We start from the raw sequence: 21,149 nt of genomic DNA on the forward strand, positions 1-21,149 counted from the left end.
TGAGCCCGGTGTTCTATAATCCGCTGCTCCCATGACTGAGCGCCCCCCCTGTCATTGTGCGCATGCGCACCAATGGTGCGCATGCGCACATTAATTTTTATGACGTTTCATGACGTTTCAATACCCCGCCCATCAGGGACTGCACCCCCGGTTTGTGCGCACATGCGCATGCGCACATTAAGGTTTGTGCGCACATGCGCATGCGCACATTCATTTTCTACGTTGCCAGGAGGTGGACGTTCCTCCGTGAATGCGGCAGCCTAGGTAAGGATGGTCTCCCCTCCAGGCCTTGTACTTATGCGGCCCGTTTCCCTAGGCAGTGCCGCGGCCTCTCGTGGGTGGCAGATCCAACAGGCTCGCAGGTCGCGCTCCGTGGGAAGACGCCACAGTGGCGTCACTAGGGTGGTGCGGGGGTGCCTCTCGTGGGTGGCAGATCCGACAGGCTCGCAGGTCGCGCTCCGTGGGAAGACGCCACAGTGGCGTCACTAGGGTGGTGCGGGGGTGCCTCTCGTGGGTGGCAGATCCGACAGGCTCGCAGGTCGCGCTCCGTGGGAAGACGCCACAGTGGCGTCACTAGGGTGGTGCGGGGGTGCCTCTCGTGGGTGGCAGATCCGACAGGCTCGCAGGTCGCGCTCCGTGGGAAGACGCCACAGTGGCGTGACTAGGGTGGTGCGGGGGTGCGGAGCTAGTTACTTAGATGTCCTAAATTTATTTATGCATTTTTATATAGCGCGGACTTTACAAAACAGGTGAGGCCAATGAACTGGGGAAGATACTGTGGTCAGCCCTTACAAGTCGTGCGAACAACGCACTGTGCAAAAACAACTTTTTTTCTGCTGGATATACCTCCACCCCATTTGTGCTTGCCACATTTTGTGGTGAATTGTGTTATGTGAGGCTCACACATCAGAGAACTCCGCTGCATCAGCGCAGATCACTATTTTGGGATTGGCAGATACAGGTTTTGTAGTCACTGGGTTCCCCGGCTGATGGCGGTATGCTTTGTAAACCTGTTGTGCCTCATTAAAATTACAGATTTCAACTAACAAACTACTGTCTTGTGCCTTCATGGGATCCCTGGGTTTGTAAATATTAGATTTGGACCAGAGCATTAAAATGCGTCCCTAGGTGGTACAGAAGAGACGAGTAGTTTATGTCTGGGGCCAATCTATCATGCTTTGAAACATTCCCAATTACACGTCAGAGTATGGACATCAATTAATAGTTACGGTTAGCTATACCATATTTTGCAATTTGACATTCAATTAGTAATCCTTAAGTTAAAGGAACCTGTATAAGGCACGCCTCTAGCAACCACCTGTTATCTTCTCTGGTGGCCTTAAGTGCGTATGTATGCACACTTTCACTTCCGGCAGTGCCACCTGCTGCCTCCTGATATTCACTAACCTTGTGATTATTTACGTCTGACAGACAACGCCACCTTTTTGTCTGTATTACCTATTGTTGAATTCTCCATAGTGCCACTTGTGTTCGGCCTACAGTGACAATATCTACTCTCACAACTACAACTCTTCTGTAGTTCCCCGCACACTAAGAGAGGAAACTATTCTACACACACATGGGCAGTGATTCCCAGACTTCCTTCACAAAGCTAATTGCTCCATTCAGCATTTCCCTTTGTCAGATCTGTATATAAGCCTTTAAAGTGGAATATTCCACAACATTTGTTTTTTATTTTGCAGATATCAGATAGTCTTTGACATAATGTGTGGTGAATTATATAGTACACTTGGCATTACTAATGGACTTAAAGCAACATATCCACCTGTAATCCTCCCACCAGGGTTTGCAACCTTTAATGCATATCTGGCTCTCTTGATGGCCACAGATTTAGGCTAGAGTTGTTTAACGTTAAACAAAATATACATACATTTTAAAAATCAAATAAATTTTATCTAGTTAACATTATTTCTATTGGGTGTTATTTTAAGTCCCAGCCTGTTATTTTCTAAGGGAGTGTGAAACAATACCTGTGAATGGCATGTGTGGTATTTGACTTGCTACAAGGCTGTGTCAGAGTACATTTAATACTATTTAGTAGTAACTTTAGATGTGTCGTTTCTGAACAGCAGTGGGTTTACTCTTATGTGGGTGACTGTTTGAAGTAGCCTGCCCCCAAACCCCTTATTTACATTTTTGCGGTAGTTAATCCCCATCTTCCCACCCACCCCATCCCTCCCACATTTACTACCAAGTAGTAATCTTACATGTGTGGAGATCTCTCCACAGAAAAAGCCGGAAGAGGTGAAGATCTCTACTCGCAGGTTTGAGAATTGCATTGTAGTAAGTAGTACTACTTTACTTTTAACAAAATGCAGTTTATGAATTGGGGCCAATAACTCTTGCTAAAAAATGAAAATGCCTGTAGGGCAAAACACCAAATCCAGGTATTGTTTCAAATAACAAGCTGGCAAATCATCTGCATCTTACAAATGTGAATCTTTCTATCATTTAGCAAATCTCCATATCTGCCCCACAATTGGTAATCTTTTGTACAAAGTGTATTCAACTCAATTAAGCTTTATTCGATTTTTGCATGAAAAAAACATAAAAGTGTACAGTTAAAAACACATATACAGTACATAGTTAATATTAATTATAAGATGTTCAATTATACAAATTTAGGTTAAAAAAGGCTATTAAGACAGTTACGACCAGTTTACTTTACACAATTCATATACAAATAGCTTTTCTTCATTTGATTACGCATTTTAAGAATGATGCGACCAATACATGAGGTAGTAAAGGTCATTCGCATCAGCAGTGGGCTTTTTCAGCAGAGGGGTGACCTGCCCAGTTTTGAAGGGGACAGGAAGGGAGCCTTGCCAGAGGGAGAGGTTGATCAGAGTGGTCCAACAGGGGAGGGAATGGGCATAGAAGTCAAAGGCAATGGCACTGGGGATAGGGTCAAGCGAGTGGTTGGAGGGCTTTGTTTCGCGTATGCATTTGAGAAGGGCATCTTCAGATATGGGGTCAAAGCTCTGCCAAATGGCTAAGGATTTGCGCTCCTCTGGAGGTGTAGGATGAGCAACCTGATCCACAAGTGATTTCACCTTTCCATCGAAGAAAGTAGCGAAATCCGCTGCTCTCTTTGTAGAATCCTCCACCTTGGAGGTTGGGGGAGAGCAGCTCGGAGTCTTGATGAGATCGAATAGTTTTTTGGGTCTATTTTTGGCGGAATCAAGGAGGGTTTTGAAGTGCGTCGCTTTCTCAAGGAAGATGTGCTTGTGGTATTTGGATCTTGCTGTGCGAAGCAAGGCTAAATTGTCAGTGGAAGGCAATTGCCTCCATTGCTTCTCCAGGAATCTTAGCTGCTTCCTTTCCTCATAAAGGGATTTGTTGAACCAAGGTGCTGAGGGAGTGGGCCTTATCCTTTTGCTTTTGAGTGGAGCGACGTTATTAATTTCAGCTTCAAGAACTGTGAGGCATTGGGAGGTGAGATCGTCAACAGCTATGTTCGGGTCTAGCCTTGGAAGTGAAAGCAAAGCTGATTCACAGAGGGGACCGACATCAATGTTTTTGGCATCACAGAACCAGGAGATGGCCCTCTTGGGTTGGCCAAGAGTTATAGAGTGTGAAAGTTGAAGAGAGAATGGGATGAGGTGGTGGTCAGACCAATCTACATGAATAGGGGTAGAAGTAGAAAGCATGCCTGCTTTAGAAATAACAAGGTCCAGGATTGCGCCCTTAGAGTGGGTTGGTTCAGTGCAGTGTTGGATAAGATCATTTGCCGAGAGGAAGGTGGCCAGTGAGTTCGCAGAGGAGTCTTGTGGTGCGCCCCAGTGGAGATTGAAGTCACCCACGATGGTCTGATTGTCACTTTGAGAGTATTGGTCGCTGATGAAGTCTTTGAGATCTTCTATAAACGAAGAGCTACTGCTACAAGGCGGGCGGTAAATGATATGGAATCTGAGCGGTGAACGGTGTTGCAATTGAAGCTCAAGAGAAAGGCACCTGCTCTCTGACTCATCACAGCGCGGTCACGCGCCCTCCAGGGAGTGGACTGAGGTCGCGGAGACCGTGCGTGCGCCGCAGTGGTGAAACACAATACCTACGACGACATCAGACAGAGGCCACCACCTTCTTCTCTGTGATATCGCGTCGCAATTCGCCTTCGAATTTGGGATGCCAGGGACGACTGTGAGACCAGAGAGAAATAATATTTACATCAGATAGATGCCAAGTTTCAGAATGCTTATGTGTGAATTTTTTTAAATTTCAGTGTAATTATGAGTGACACGATTCGGCCACTCTTTCTCGCGAGCAAATTCAAGCAATGAAGACCAGGGTATTAGGGTCCACACTCTGCTCCTCAGTCAATCATAAGTCTCTTTGCTCGGTCGGTTGCAAGGCCGTCCATTTTAGTACCTTGCGAGAACCACTGAGCCTGTCGCCATTTCTTACATCCCTCCCTGATATAAACACTCCCCGATAATGCTCCACTCAGCCCTTGGTCCATCTACCAGGCCCAGAGGGCTGCCCAGGTCATGCCCAGGTCACTGTCCATCTGTCCCTGCATATACTTGGATTAAGGAGTCTGCTGTCCACATGGGTAAAGATTTGCGTATTAAAAAGGCAAGTCTCATCTGATGTGGTTAATGAGCATTTGCTCTGTTTTTTAAAGGAGGCATTTGATCCCACCTCTACTGCTCTCAACTTATAATACCTAGGATTTGGGGAGACATTCAAGAAAATAGTAGCGATGCAAGTGGGATTGGGGAGGGACACACGCATAACCACCCGTGGTACCCTGTTACTGCTCTCGTGTCCATGAGGATTTATACTGCTCAGATGCTGTCCCACCTTAACAGATGTATACTCTTCAATGGTGGTACTGCGAGAACATGCCCCTGCCCATTAAATTGCACACTCGTCAATAGCAGTAGTACCAGATGTTCTCCCACTAGCAGGCTGCATACTCTTCGATAGTACTATTGCCCAGACATTCTCGCGCCCAGGAGGATACATACTCCTCAACGGTGGTACTGCTCTGATGCTCTCCTGCCCATGACAAAGCAAGCATACTCCGATTTGAAAGGATAAATGCTGGATTTAGATCTCCGGACGGTGAGAGCCTAACTTAATGGCGGCCATTCACCAGTGTACCACCTAGCGCCTAAGAACTTAAAACCTGAAATTCTTAACGAGGCATAGCTCTCTCAGTGATTCCTATCATAATGTCGGTCTGATGTTTCCACTGCATCTAGTGCATATTTTAAGCAGGTATTGGCGATGCTCTTGCAGGGCCGGACTGGGAACCAGAACCGGCCCTGGCAAAGTGTGTTAAGAATACAAAACTATTGAGTGTTCTTAACTTCTTTATTCCGACCAACACGTTTGCTCCTAACATGGAGCGAAGCGGCAGTCAGCTCGGCGATCAGCTGGTAACTGTCATATGTGACAGTTATCAGCTGGTGACCTCACTGCTAAACGGTGTCCTCGCAGGGACACTGGGAAGCACGTCTAGTAAGGTGTCCTAGGAGGGACACAAGTATTATAAACACAACACATCCCCCTCCTTTGGGGGTGATGGGAACAGTAGAAACAGATAGAGAACATAAGGTTCCACTATCCACAAATGTAGTCCTTAAGTTTAGCTGGCGGTCCTAACAGTCTGCCGGTCCTGCTAATGTCCACCGGTCTCGCCCCGTCATGGGTTGGAACGACAGGTAGTCTGCGCCTTGCGCCTGCAGGTCTGGATGAAGGAACAGAACGGTCCGCTCGCTGGGTGTTTTCATGTGTACCTTAATCGCTCCCGTCCCCAGGGGTGGCAGGAAATTCAATGTCGGATTCGGTGTCAGAAAAATAAAGTCCTCCCTTACTCTATCGCCCTCCTTCCCTATCTTATCTATCGCCCTCACTCTATCTATCGCCCTCCCTCTATTTATCGCCCTGTTCTCTTCTCTTCTCACGTGCTGATCTGCTGCTCTCTTCCACCCCACCTCCTTCTTTAACTCCCTGTTCTTTTACTGTGCTGATCTGCTGTTCTTTCACCCCGCCTCCTTCTCTAACTCCCTGTTCTCTCACACACAACCACACCACACACAACCAAACCACACGCACAACCAGACCCAACCACACACATGTTTATAAGCATTTTATCTTCTTTATTTCTCAACTCACTAATGCAAATGAAAACCTGTACAGCAGTGTCCTTGCTGCAGTTTTCATAATTGTACCCAAGAAGTATCTACACCTACCAGAATGGCAACAACTGCTGCTTAGCCTACGAATTCCTTGACCACCCAACATTGGTTCTTGGATTATGCCTGCCATTATTATAAAACTGTTAACACATTTTTGGACACCATGTAACTTGCCTTATCTGCATACTCTCTGCTAATTTTATGTTATCAATTTGCAGGATTATGGCGGGATTCAGAGACCTGGAATTGTTGTCGACTACCAGAAAAGTCTGGTATTTGGTGGGCCTGCTGGAAGGTGGATGAAAAGAAAGATGATGCAATCGCTTAATAAACCCATTGGAGGGGCGTTTGTCGGCAAAAAACCTAAATTGAGAAAACCTGGATCAAATGGCAATGCGGTCAAAGAAGGTATGTTTCTAGATAGACAGCTTCTGTTTTTTAGGTTTCGCCTGGCGATCCGCTGCATAGCAGTGTTTGCGCAGGCGAAAACTTTTGTTTAGCAGTATGGGTGCTTTGTCCCGCCTGCTCTTCCATTGGCTAGCTCCATAAATGGAGGCTAGCCATTGAAAGGGACATCTGTCTGTTATTGCCCTCCAATCTATCTCTCGCACTCCCTCCCTCTATCTCTCGCACTCCCTCCCTCTATCTATCGCCCTCCCTCTATCTATCGCCCTCCCTCTATCTATCGCCCTCCCTCTATCTATCGCCCTCTATCTATCTATCTATCGCCCTCTATCTATCTATCTATCGCCCTCCCTCTCTCTATCTATCGCCCTCCCTCTCTCTATCTATCGCCCTCCCTCTCTCTATCTATCGCCCTCCCTCTCTCTATCTATCGCCCTCCCTCTCTCTATCTATCGCCCTCCCTCTCTCTATCTATCGCCCTCCCTCTCTCTATCTATCGCCCTCCCTCTCTCTATCGCCCTCCCTCTCTCTATCTATCGCCCTCACTCCCTCTATCTATCGCACTCCCTCTATCTATCGCACTCCCTCTATCTATCGCACTCCCTCCCTCTATCTATCGCCTTCCCTCCCTCTATCTATCGCACTCCCTCTATCTATCGCCTTCCCTCCCTCTCTCTATCTATCGCCCTCCCTCTCTCTATCGCCCTCCCTCTCTCTATCTATCGCCCTCACTCCCTCTATCTATCGCACTCCCTCTATCTATCGCACTCCCTCTATCTATCGCACTCCCTCCCTCTATCTATCGCCTTCCCTCCCTCTATCTATCGCCCTCCCTCTATCTATCGCCTTCCCTCCCTCTATCTCTCGCACTCCCTCCCTCTATCTCTCGCACTCCCTCCCTCAATCTCTCGCACTCCCTCTATCTATCGCCCTCCCTCTCTCTATCTATCGCCCTCCCTCTCTCTATCTATCGCCCTCCCTCTCTCTATCTATTGCCCTCCCTCCCTCTATCTATCGCACTCCCTCTATCTATCGCACTCCGTCTATCTATCGCACTCCCTCCCTCTATCTATCGCCTTCCCTCCCTCTATCTATCACCCTCCCTCTATCTATCTATCTATCGCCCTCCCTCTATCTATCTATCGCACTCCCTCTATCTATCGCACTCCCTCTATCTATCGCACTCCCTCCCTCTATCTATCGCCTTCCCTCCCTCTATCTATCGCCCTCCCTCTATCTATCGCCCTCCCTTTATCTATCGCCTTCCCTCCCTCTATCTCTCGCCTTCCCTCCCTCTATCTCTCGCACTCCCTCCCTCTATCTATCGCCTTCCCTCCCTCTATCTCTCGCACTCCCTCCCTCAATCTCTCGCACTCCCTCTCTCTATCTATCGCCCTCCCTCTCTCTATCTATCGCCCTCCCTCTCTCTATCTATCGCCCTCCCTCTCTCTATCTATCGCCCTCCCTCTCTCTATCTATTGCCCTCCCTCCCTCTATCTATCGCACTCCCTCTATCTATCGCACTCCGTCTATCTATCGCACTCCGTCTATCTATCGCACTCCCTCCCTCTATCTATCGCCTTCCCTCCCTCTATCTATCACCCTCCCTCTATCTATCTATCTATCGCCCTCCCTCTATCTATCTATCGCACTCCCTCTATCTATCGCACTCCCTCTATCTATCGCACTCCCTCCCTCTATCTATCGCCTTCCCTCCCTCTATCTATCGCCCTCCCTCTATCTATCGCCTTCCCTCCCTCTATCTCTCGCCTTCCCTCCCTCTATCTCTCGCACTCCCTCCCTCTATCTCTCGCACTCCCTCCCTCAATCTCTCGCACTCCCTCCCTCAATCTCTCGCACTCCCTCTCTCTATCGCCCTCCCTCTCTCTATCGCCCTCCCTCTCTCTATCTATCGCCCTCCCTCTCTCTATCTATCGCCCTCCCTCTCTCTATCTATCGCCCTCCCTCTCTCTATCTATTGCCCTCCCTCCCTCTATCTCTCGCACTCCCTCCCTCTATCTCTCGCACTCCCTCCCTCTATCTCTCGCACTCCCTCCCTCTATCTCTCGCACTCCCTCCCTCTATCTCTCGCACTCCCTCCCTCTATCTCTCGCACTCCCTCCCTCAATCTCTCGCACTCCCTCTCTCTATCGCCCTCCCTCTATCTATCGCCTTCCCTCCCTCTATCTATCGCCTTCCCTCCCTCTATCTCTCGCACTCCCTCCCTCTATCTCTCGCACTCCCTCCCTCAATCTCTCGCACTCCCTCCCTCAATCTCTCGCACTCCCTCTCTCTATCGCCCTCCCTCTCTCTATCTATCGCCCTCCCTCTCTCTATCTATCGCCCTCCCTCTCTCTATCTATCGCCCTCCCTCTCTCTATCTATCGCCCTCCCTCTATCTATCGCCCTCCCTCTCTCTATCTATCGCCCTCCCTCTCTCTATCTATCGCCCTCCCTCCCTCTATCTATCGCACTCCCTCCCTCTATCTATCGCCCTCCCTCCCTCTATCTATCGCCCTCCCTCTATCTATCGCCTTCCCTCCCTCTATCTATCGCCTTCCCTCCCTCTATCTATCGCCCCCCCTCTCTCTATCTATCGCCCTCCCTCTCTCTATCTATCGCCCTCCCTCTCTCTATCTATCGCCTTCCCTCTCTCTATCTATCGCCTTCCCTCTCTCTATCTATCGCCTTCCCTCCCTCTATCTATCGCCCTCCCTCTATCTATCGCCTTCCCTCCCTCTATCTCTCGCCTTCCCTCCCTCTATCTCTCGCCTTCCCTCCCTCTATCTCTCGCCTTCCCTCCCTCTATCTCTCGCACTCCCTCCCTCTATCTCTCGCACTCCCTCCCTCTATCTATCGCCTTCCCTCCCTCTATCTATCGCCCTCCCTCTATCTATCGCCTTCCCTCCCTCTATCTCTCGCACTCCCTCACTCAATCTCTCGCACTCCCTCCCTCTATCTCTCGCACTCCCTCCCTCAATCTCTCGCACTCCCTCCCTCAATCTCTCGCCCTCCCTCTCTCTATCTATCGCCCTCCCTCTCTCTATCTATCGCCCTCCCTCTCTCTATCTATCGCCCTCCCTCTCTCTATCTATCGCCCTCCCTCTCTCTATCTATCGCCCTCCCTCTCTCTATCTATCGCCCTCCCTCTCTCTATCTATCGCCCTCCCTCCCTCTATCTATCGCACTCCCTCTATCTATCGCACTCCGTCTATCTATCGCACTCCCTCTATCTATCGCCTTCCCTCCCTCTATCTATCACCCTCCCTCTATCTATCTATCACCCTCCCTCTCTCTATCTATCGCCCTCCCTCTCTCTATCTATCGCCTTCCCTCTCTCTATCTATCGCCTTCCCTCTCTCTATCTATCGCCTTCCCTCCCTCTATCTATCGCCCTCCCTCTATCTATCGCCTTCCCTCCCTCTATCTCTCGCCTTCCCTCCCTCTATCTCTCGCACTCCCTCCCTCAATCTCTCGCACTCCCTCTCTCTATCGCCCTCCCTCTCTCTATCTATCGCCCTCCCTCTCTCTATCTATCGCCCTCCCTCTCTCTATCTATCGCCCTCCCTCTCTCTATCTATCGCCCTCCCTCTCTCTATCTATCGCCCTCCCTCTCTCTATCTATCGCCCTCCCTCTCTCTATCTATCGCCCTCCCTCTCTCTATCTATCGCCCTCCCTCCCTCTATCTATCGCACTCCCTCCCTCTATCTATCGCCTTCCCTCCCTCTATCTCTCGCACTCCCTCCCTCTATCTCTCGCACTCCCTCCCTCTATCTCTCGCACTCCCTCCCTCTATCTCTCGCACTCCCTCCCTCAATCTCTCGCACTCCCTCCCTCAATCTCTCGCACTCCCTCCCTCAATCTCTCGCCCTCCCTCTCTCTATCTATCGCCCTCCCTCTCTCTATCTATCGCCCTCCCTCTCTCTATCTATCGCCTTCCCTCTCTCTATCTATCGCCTTCCCTCTCTCTATCTATCGCCTTCCCTCCCTCTATCTATCGCCCTCCCTCTCTCTATCTATCGCCCTCCCTCTCTCTATCTATCGCCCTCCCTCTCTCTATCTATCGCCCTCCCTCCCTCTATCTATCGCACTCCCTCCCTCTATCTATCGCCTTCCCTCCCTCTATCTCTCGCACTCCCTCCCTCTATCTCTCGCACTCCCTCCCTCTATCTCTCGCACTCCCTCCCTCTATCTCTCGCACTCCCTCCATCAATCTCTCGCACTCCCTCTCTCTATCGCCCTCCCTCTCTCTATCTATCGCCCTCCCTCTCTCTATCTATCGCCCTCCCTCTCTCTATCTATCGCCTGTGCCCTCAGCTCTTACACCTGTGCCCTCAGCTCTGACCCTGCCCTGTGCCACACATTGAATTGGAGATCTCTGCCTCGTTCACAGTTGCTAGATGGACCATATCAGTAATATTCATTGGCAGTCTGGGATGGGACAAAAACCTGACTGGAGGTGGTTGGGGTTTTTTGGGGAACTTGGACGATCACATTGTCACTGTTAATGTGTACTCTCCAGCCTGGCACGCTGCTGCAGCCGGTGACTGCTCCTCTGAACTCTTCTCTCCTTCCCAGAGCTTAACACCAAGAAGCTTGCTGCAGACAATTGCGAAGAACAAGGACCAGGGTACCTACGATGACTTTGTGGAGGGGCTGAGGGTCTTCGACAAAGAAGCCAATGGCTCTGTGATGGCGCTGAGCTGCGACATGTACTAGTCACTCTGGGTAAGAGGCCATTTTGGCACAGTACTATTTTCAAGGCAGAGAGTAATTGACTGCTGAACTCCCCAGCCCCCCTGCAGTATTCAGGGCCCCCCTTTCTGATTCCGAGCTTAGATTTCTACCCGCGTCTGGATATTACAGTTAATGTGCCCTGTTTCAGCCTTACAAAGTGTCCTATCAATCTCATTTAACTGTACATTCTTTTGGGGCGAGGGAGGACGGGGACATGGTTGGGTTACAAGTGGTTTTTGGATTGCCCATTCTACAGGCTTGAGCTTTGACTGACTAATAGTTAGTCTTGGTGAGCCATGTCCTGGAAATTGGTGGCGCCCTTGTCTTGTGGGTAGCTGCCTCTTCAGAACATCTGCTCTGTCTGGTTTTACCCTGGTGGCTGGCTAGTCTCACCAGCCAGTGCTGCTTCTGTGGCGGAAGTGTATTTGGTGGGTAAGTGCTGGGTCTGAAGCTGTGCGTGCTGCTGCATTCTTGGCAGTTAATCTGGAAGGTGTTTGATCGAAGCCTGTGTGCATTTTTGTCCTTTCCTTTGTGCAGGTGAGAAGATCTGTCTGTGTGTGTGGCTCTGTCTGTGTGTGTGGCTCTGTCTGTGTGTGTGGCTCTGTCTGTGTGTGTGGCGCTCTGTCTGTGTGTGTGGCGCTCTGTCTGTGTGTGTGTGGCGCTCTGTCTGTGTGTGTGTGGCGCTCTGTCTGTGTGTGTGTGTGTGGCGCTCTGTCTGTCTGTGTGTGTGTGGCGCTCTGTCTGTGTGTGTGTGGCGCTCTGTCTGTCTGTGTGTGGCTCTCTGTCTGTGTGTGGCGCATAGCGCTCTGTGTGTAGCGCTCTGTGTGGATAGCTTCTTTTGTCGGCTCTGTGTGTGGGTGGCTCTGTCTGTGTGAGAGTGGCTCTATATGAATGTCAGTGCAACCCATCACGTCATTAACAATTACAGACCTTCACATCGCCAACACCTTGGCATTGGTTTGATAGTTGAAATAATTGGGCAGTGTGGTGGTTATAATATTAATTATGGGTATCTCAAATAAAGGCTTTGTCAATGTGAAGGGCATGTCTTTGAAATTGGATGGCCTCTTCTCCCTATTTCATTTTTTTCCAAATCCTTGGGCTCTCTCATTGACCAATCTGTGTCCTTCAAAGGGCATGTCCTGAAAAGAGCACAGACATCGGAGTCCCAGCTTACATTAAAGCACATTATCTGCTCGCCTGGTCTCTTGGCTGTGCTCTTTTCCCCTTGGGGGTTTCAGGTCACGGCCTGCTTGGTGGGGTTTGATTGCTTGCTTGTGGAGGGAGCGAGATTGCGGGTCATTCCCTAATAAGAGTCCCTGGTATTTTTTAAATGCTTATCTGGCACACCCTGGTGGCAGAGTAGTTTCAAAAGGGTTTCTGTCCACATTGAATGCCTTCTCTTCTAGGTTCCAACCAAGTTATTGTAGTTGAACTAGCAGTATGTGTATAAATTAACGTTTATTTATCTAAAAAAACTTCCAGGATTACAAGGAACAAATAAAAAGGGAGAGCGTACTCACTGCTACAAGTATCCTAAACAACCCAACAGTCAAGTCCCGGTACGAACAGTATGCAACGGTAAGATTTTTAGGAGCCATATCTGAAGACATAGAACCTATTGACTCAAGTTGAATAATTGCTTGGCCAGTTAAATCGGCAGTCCAACTTTTTCTATGAGAGTTACCACAATGGTGAGTGACCATGCCTTCCAGAATTATTGTTCTGACTACTCAGATGTCTGTCACAATTAAAGTTTTACAACCCACTGAAAATGCCAACGGTTCCAAGGGCGTTAGTTTCATTTTTACCCACACAACCATAGAAAAGTCAGCACTTAAAATTTTAATAGGTTTTTTAAAAAAAGCAATTGCCCATGAGGGGGTCCCTCCATGTGTCCTATAGGTTCAGGATACCTGTATCCTGACTCGTGTTTTCACACTGTCAAACCCCCAATCTTCCAGGGTATTGGTGAGCTGCCAGTAGATTCAGAGCTATCCGTTGGAGATGTCTGCTTTAAATATAAATGTAATCCAGCAAATTCTTTATTGGTATTTCTAGTAAGTATATTTCTGTTGCAGTCTTGTATTCAACCAGAAATATGGCCATTCTGCAGTTCTACTTAAAAGCGAATTTCACACCGCACATGGGTAACCCTTCAGCCACAGGCATAAAAGCATCAACAGCTTACCTTCTCTTTCAATAAAACTTCTCAATCTGCCCAATCTACCTTCTCTTTAGGAATGCTGGAAATCTCACTGGATGGAAAGCAATTTCCTCCAGCTGAACGCTGCAAAAACTGAGGTTCTGCTCTTTGGAGATGCCCCCTCCTCTGGTCACCTTCCTGGTGGCCCCCAGAACTAGGCACACCCCCGACCCCGGCAACCACAGTCAAAAACCTCTGTGTTCACCTTCAACAGTCCCTAAACATGAAGAAACACGTTACTCACACAGTCTGATCCTGCTTCCACACCCATGGCTTACTAAGGAAAGCTTTTACTTATGTCCCCGACACAACAAGGAAAACCCTAACACAGGCCCTGATACCAAGCAAGCTGGACTATTGCAACGCCCTATTGATTGCAGCAAATGAGTCCTCCTTAAACCAATTGCAAATGATACCAAACACAGCCGCCTGCACGGTTCTGAATGCTCCCCCCAGATCAGCTTCCTCTCCCCTCCCTCATCAGCTACACTGGCTGCCCATACGACAGCGCGTGAAATTCTAGATCTGCTGTCTCACACACAAAGCTATCTGGAGCAATGGCCCTCCCGATGTAGTAGAGAAACTTCGCCGCTATTACCCGGCTCGGACTCTGCGCGCCAGCTCCCAATCGCTCCTCAAAAGCCCCAACATAAAAAAGGCTAGACCCGGAGGCAAGTCCTTCTCGCACCCTTCATCTGGAATCAACTACAGCTGGCCCTAAGACAGTGTCTGGACCATCTTAAATTCGGAAGACTCCTGAAAACTGCCCTGACAGAGTGAGGGAGTGAGAGTGGGAAAGGGAGACAGTGAGGGAGTGAGAGGGAAAGGGAGGGAAAGGAGGGAAAAGGAGTGACAGAGTGAGGGAGTGACAGGGGGAAAGGGAGACAGTGAGAGGGAAAGGAAGGGAGGGAAAGTGAGTGAGGGAAAGGGAGACAGAGTGAGGGAGTGAGAGAGGGAAAGGGAGACAGAGTGAGAGGGAAAGGGGGGAGGGAGTGAGAGAGGGAAAGGGAGACAGGGGGAGGAAGACAGAGGGAGGGGAACAGAGTATGGGAGAGGTAGGGAGAGTGAGGGAGGGAGACAAATAGAGAGCAAGAGATGTGTGTATCCCGGGTCTGGTGGCTGAGTGGACGAAGGTGTCCGCTGCAGGGACCAGTGATCAACCTCATGGTCAGTTGTGTATTTTTTTGTTGCTCTAGCCCTGCCACCTCCCCCACTGACCCCGCCCCCACTGGTGCGGCCCTCGGACACAAACCACAGTGTAAATTTGGCCCCTGAGAGAACGTTTGTGAGTACCCATGACCTATGCTGTGCTTCCAAGCGCTGAGATACCCCCCTGGGGGTGATTCAAGAGCTATACAAATTAAATAAAATCATTAATTAAATCAAACAGGTACACATGCTGCAAACTGATAAGTTAATGACCATCAACAATTAGCTTGCAGCCTGTAATGCTGTGGATGCACTTCCACCCTTCCTGCCTCCAGGGCTCACACTGCATATTGAATGTTCAGATCTGTTTACTCCTTCCTCAGCTTTGCAAATAACACTTCTTCCGTACTGAGTTTCACCCAAAAAAATTGTAGTTTCGCAGGAAATTAATTTCTTGGAAATGTGATGCCCACCCTCAATATTCCAGTCACCGCCCCCTCTGTACAAGGACTCCTCGGAGCTCATGGGCGTTCATAGACCTGGCATGGATTTTTCCATCCTATGGCCTGTCTGGACATACTCTAAAATTTAGAAGTCCTGCATATGTTCTCCCCGTTGTAAGATGCCTTTTCTAATAATACATTCTTTCTGCTTTTTTGTGATATGAAATCTGAGTTCTTTACTTGCACTGTACACAAGACTTTTGCTGTTACTTTTGTAATAGTTAGTGTGCATTTGTTCTGCAAAATTTTGCTAAAGATGGTTTAAAACTTGTGTTTACTTTTAGGGTGAGAATCCCTTTGAAATCGTTGAACAAACAGGAGAATCGGTAGTTGAGGAAACAACTGATGCGAATGATGAAGACAATGAGCAAAACGAAAAGGAGGACATTGATGGTGAAAACGATGAAAATGAGGAGCAGATAATGTGGAGGCAGAAAGTGCAGATGCGGATGATGCTGCTGACCCAAATGATTACTCTGGGGACTTAACCACCACTGATGAAAACTAGTTGAGAAACTGCCCTGAAAGACCAAACACTTTAGCACACTGCATTGGTGGACTTAAAGAACAATTTTCCGCAAAGTTGAGCAGTTCGTTCACCCTGCATGCATTCCACTTCTGTTTTAATTGCCTATGGGCAAACCGGTTTTATGTTTTGTTTTTTTAGTATATTACGCACAGCAAATGCTTCAGTATTCTTCCAGTGTAAATTGATTTGTTCATGGTTACGTTTTGAGTAATTTTGAGCAGTTGGAGTTCTAAACATTCCAATGTGAATTTTTCCAGTTTTTAGCGCCCAATGTAGTGTTGTATATAATTCAAGCTGTTGTAGCAAAGAAACCCTGATTATGTCCTGCAGTAATAAAGGCTTACAACAAGATTATACACTTATTTTGCACCTCTCCTATATGGTACTGTCTACCTCAAAGAACGGGTACACTCAAGGTGGTGTTTTATGCCCGGAGGTAGCGCCCCAGGGGGGAGCACTCGCCTGTTTAATGCTGATCAAAGGCTCTTTGCTGAGGTGTGAGATTGGAGAGGGTGCCGAGGGTATTCTGGGTGACGAGGTGTCACTGTAAGGCCTGGTAGCCTCTAGATAATCAGCAGAGGTGGGAATGGCAAGAAACATCCGCTCTGCCTATGGGGGCCTTGTGACACCAGCTGGGTGATTCACCCACCGAGGTGTTCCTTTCTTGCTTTAAAGCGTTCGATTTGTCTTGTGTTTTTTCTGCACTTTTATTTAGCGCGAACTCTATCTGAAGGTATTGCAGCGCTTTAAATGAACACTACTTACATCACACAAGGTCACTTTTTAAACAAGAAAAACAAGCATTTTCGGAAATTATGTAGAATATTCCATTTGTGGAGTGCTGCAGTCGGGGCCGGAGCTGAATTTTAATCAGGGGGGGACTGCAGTGATGGACTGCAGTGTGTCTGCTGTTATACCAATGGCATAAATCACGCCGAGCCAGACTCTGCACCCACAGGCACCAGCTCCCGACTGTCAGGGTGGTCGGGAAGCAGCAGGAAAGGTCAGAGGTGCCAGGGAGAGGGGGCTGGACACACAGGAACGGAGGAACCAAGGAAGCAAGAAAGAGCGGGGAAGACGAGGGAGGAAAGGAGAGGAGGAAGAAAATAATATGATAAGGAAGAAGGAAGAGGGGCGAAGACAGGGATAAACGGAGGAGGGGGTTATGAGGGAGGAGAACAGAAGTGGATTGACAGAATAAAGACTACGGAAGTAAAGCGCGAAAACGAAGGAAGCAGTAGAGGCGGGCATGCAGGGTGGAAGGAGTATTGGGGAAAGATCAACAGGATAGAAATAAGAGAATGGAAGGAATAAAGACTGGAAGCTGCACATTGGGGACAGAAGAAATAATGAGCAGAAGTAGAGATGGAGAAAGGCAGACGGACAGAGAAAGAGACTGAAGAGGATGGGGCAATGTTGGAAAGAACGAGGAATGAGGTAAGAAAGAGAAAACCGGAGCGAGAACAAGGAAGGTGGAATGAAGAAGAGGAAATCAAATACGGAAGGCAGTAATAAAGAAGATATGAGAATACAGGTGATGAAGTTGTAGAAAATATGGAGGAAGGGGAAGAAAGGAGAAAGTACACCAAAGCATGTAAGAAAATAAGAGATGCATCGAAGATGAAGAATGGGAGACAGGGAGATTGACAGAGGAATACATGAAGGAGGAGACTGAGAGAAGGAGATAGAAATGGGAGGAAAGTGAACAAGTCGGTGTAAAGTGGTAGGTGGAATGAAGCATGGGCCGCAAAGAACACCAAAAAAAAAGCGAGAAAAACTAGCTCTGGCATTGTGCGGAGTGGGGCGGGGGAGCGGCTTCCTTTCAAGTCTGATGCCGAGATATGGTGTGGGATGTGGCTGGCGATGCGCACGCGCCTGGCTCACATGAACTGAATTGAATCCGCAGTTTGGGGAGACTTTTCGGAAGCCTTACTATAATCTCGCCGAACAATGCTTACGCATTGGTTTAGCGAGACCTAACAATTAATGTGTTCGTCTGTAACACAACTGGTGCTCATGTAAAGCGCTCTGATGCCTTCAGGTCTAGTTCACACCCCCCACCCACAAATGTATAAACTTCACACAGGATGACTTCCTTCAGGATGTCCTGCACTGCTGCAAGCTCCTCAGTCCAGGGCGGCACCTCTGAAACTCAATTCTTGCAAGAAGAATTGACAACCACCTCAAATTGTGAAAGCCTTCAAACCTGGCTGTTTATCTCCTTCGACGCTCATGACGAGCTCAGCTCGTCATGGTGTACACCTCCATACACTCATGACGAGCTGAGCTCGTCATGAACAATGGGATCCAATATAACTCAGCACAGGAGGAAAATAACACTAGCATCGATGGTGTTAAAGTTCCTTGAAGCTGTGAGACAGCATGCTGCTGAAGCACAGGGGGCACGGGTTTTCAGTCACAGAGGTGTAGTTTGGTCAGTAAGATTGGGGGTGTGAGCTTCAGATTTCCCAACAATTGCGCTGGCATTTAATGTTATAATACATTATACAACAAGCAGGGTGCATGAGAGGGGCTAAAGTGGCAGTGGAAAGGGAGACAAATGAGGATGGGTAGCGGTACTAAGGGAGAGAAAACACAATATTTTGTAAAATAACCAACATTTATGAAGACTTTTAAAACAGAGAGGGAGACAGTGTATTGTTTGTCTGCATGTATGCAAACATTCCTGGTGAAATCCGACCGACACCTCACCATACCAGACTTAAAGCATCTGTACCCAACTATTTACCAGAAAATGCATTTATTAGGGAGCTGTAGCACCACAAACACCCCTCCTCCTGAAGGTACGTCCCTGTGCAGTTGCATGCACGACCCTATCTGTACTCACATCTTTCTCCAGAATTTCAGATTTAAGGGCAGGTACATATTTGCCGCACAATGATTTTACAATGTCTCTGATTCTCACACAAATCACGCTCAGTACTTCCCGTAAAAGCCAGATTACATCCCACATTCTTTCAGCCATGCACACAGAAAGAGCCTCCCTAGACCGTGTTGGCAATCAGAGGGCATCTTACATCATCGCTAGTGGTATAAAGTGCTACATTAATTCTGCAATACAGAACAAATCAAGTCAAGTAGCCAATAACCGAGGTAGAGGGATAGGGGCAGAGAAAGAACAAGAACATGAGAGAAGGCAGAGAGACAGCCAGATAAGCAAAGACAGAGAAACTGAAAAGTGGAGTAGAGCAAGAGAGATGAGCGTTAGGGAGAGGCAGAGAGAAACAAAGTGAGGGGGTGAGTGCAAGGGAGGCCTGGACAATAGGATTCCTGCCTGGAGAGGTGGGAGCACCACCCCAGACTGGACTTTCTGTATTGGGACAAGGAGGGTTGACAAGAAACAGACACTGCCTGGAGCAAACTAGGTGCTCCATGCATAGCCCCAGCTCTGGCGCCAAAACTGGACGAAGGAAAGGGGGTGTAACCACCGCCCTTCCTGGTCCCACCCATATCAATCAATCAGGAGTTTGTTAAAGCGCGACTACTCACCCGTAAGGGTCTCAAGGCGCTAGGGGTGGGTGGGGGGGGGTGCAGGTTCCATTCCATCAAGGAGGGGGTCTGTCGAAGAGCCAGGTTTTGAGGTTTCTTGCGAAGATGGGGAGCGATGTTGTCTGTCTGAGGTGGAGCGGAAGGGCGTTCCATGCTTTGGCCGCGAGGAAGGAGAAGGAGCGGCCTCCCGATCTGGTCTTTCTGGTGCGGGGGACCACGGCGTAGGAAAGCTGGGCTGATCGTAGGGTCCTTTGTGGTGCGTGGAATTTGAGTCTGCTGTTCAGGTATGCTGGTCCGGTGCCGTGGAGGGCCTTGTGTGCGTGGGTGAGCATCTTAAAGGTGATTCTCGCCTCAACGGGGAGCCAGTGGAGTGTGCGCAGGTGCTGGGAGATGTGGCAGTGTTTTGGCAGGTTGAGGACCAGTCTTGCGGCGGCGTTCTGGATGTTCTGTAGCTTGCGGATGAGGTTTTTGTTTATTCCGGCGTAGAGTGCGTTTCCATAGTCGAGTCTGCTGGTGACCAGGGCGTGAGTGACTGTCTTTCGGTGTTCGAGGGGGATCCATTTGAAGGTCTTACGGAGGGTGTGGAAGCAGGAAGATGAGACAAAGTTGATCTGGCGGTCCATTTTGAGCTCGGAGTCCAGGATGATTCCCAGGTTGCGTGCGTGGTCTGTGGGGGTTGGCGGGTTTCCGAGGGCGGTGGGCCACCAGGTGTCGCTCCAGGCGTCGGGGTTTGGGCCCATGATGAGTACTTCTGTTTTGTTGGTGTTTAGTTGAAGGCAGCTGTTTTTCATCCATTTGGCGACGGCTTCCATGCCTTCTCGAAAGTTGCGTCTGGCGGTGTTGGGCTCGTTGGATAGGGAGAGGATGAGCTGGGTGTAGTCTGCATATGACACGATGTTGAGTCCGTAGGTTCTGATGATGGGAGCAAGTGGAGCCATGTAGACGTTGAAGAGCGTCGGGCTGAGGGAGGAGCCCTGGGGGACTCCGCAGGTGATCGGTGTGGGGTCCGAGAGGAAAGGGGGGAGTCTGACCCGCTGCGTCCTGCCGGAGAGGAAGGAGCAGATCCAGTCGAGGGCCTTGTCCTGGATTCCTGCAACGTAGAGTCTGCGTATTAGGGTGCGGTGGGAGACTGTGTCGAACGCCGCTGATAGGTCGAGGAGGATGAGGGCTACTGTTTCTCCTTTGTCCAGTAAGGTGCGGATGTCGTCTGTTGCGGCGAGGAGGGCGGTTTCCGTACTGTGGTTTTTTCTGAAGCCGGATTGGGAGGAGTCGAGGATGTTGTGTTCTTCAATGAATGTGGCAAGTTGGCTGTTGATGGCTTTCTCGATGACTTTCGCTGGGAACGGGAGCAGGGAGATGGGTCTGTAGTTTTTGAGGTCGGAGGGGTCCGCTGAGGGTTTCTTTAGGAGGGGGTTGACCTCGGCGTGTTTCCAGTCGTCGGGGAACGAGACGATCGCCAGGGAGCGGTTGATGGTTTGGCGGAGCATGGGTGCGATGGTGTTGGCGGCTCTGTTGAAGATGTGGTGGGGGCAGGGGTAGAGTTTTAGATTTGGAGGCCAATGATCTAATTTTAGCGTGATGAGTGACCACTTGCGCAACAGAGGAGCCTTGTGATTGTGTTAGTTCCTGATTATGTGAGGCAGAAGATATTGAAATCGGATCAGGCTGATCTGTGGGTATCAGAGCGTGGGCATGAGTACTACCAGGTAAAATGTTATCTTGTGCCCACGCACTGTAGAGGGTTGGATTATCTACACGGGGCATTTCATGTTCCCGAATGGTTCTGACAGCACTACTTCCCACAGTCCCTTGCCCTTCAGTCCCTTGCCCTTCGACATTCACCTGAGCTGAAGACTGAAGACTCTCCCTTGTGGCCAAGGAGTGACCACCCTGGGCAACCAGGCACCATCCAGCGTTTAGTTGCTTCGACAGTGAAATGGAT

General features: G+C 49.2%; 1 long non-coding RNA gene across 1 annotated transcript; it reads left to right on the plus strand.

The window, feature by feature from the left end:
* Positions 1-170: 170 nt before the first annotated feature.
* LOC147659393 (uncharacterized) lies at positions 171-16,059 on the plus strand. Its single transcript, XR_015307270.1, has 5 exons — positions 171-264; positions 6,386-6,575; positions 11,152-11,301; positions 12,796-12,891; positions 15,453-16,059. It is a non-coding gene; the product is annotated as an uncharacterized LOC147659393 (long non-coding RNA).
* Positions 16,060-21,149: the final 5,090 nt, after the last annotated feature.

This window comes from Lissotriton vulgaris, unplaced genomic scaffold (assembly GCF_964263255.1).
Source record: "Lissotriton vulgaris unplaced genomic scaffold, aLisVul1.2 SCAFFOLD_13455, whole genome shotgun sequence".
Lineage (NCBI taxonomy): Eukaryota > Metazoa > Chordata > Amphibia > Caudata > Salamandridae > Lissotriton > Lissotriton vulgaris.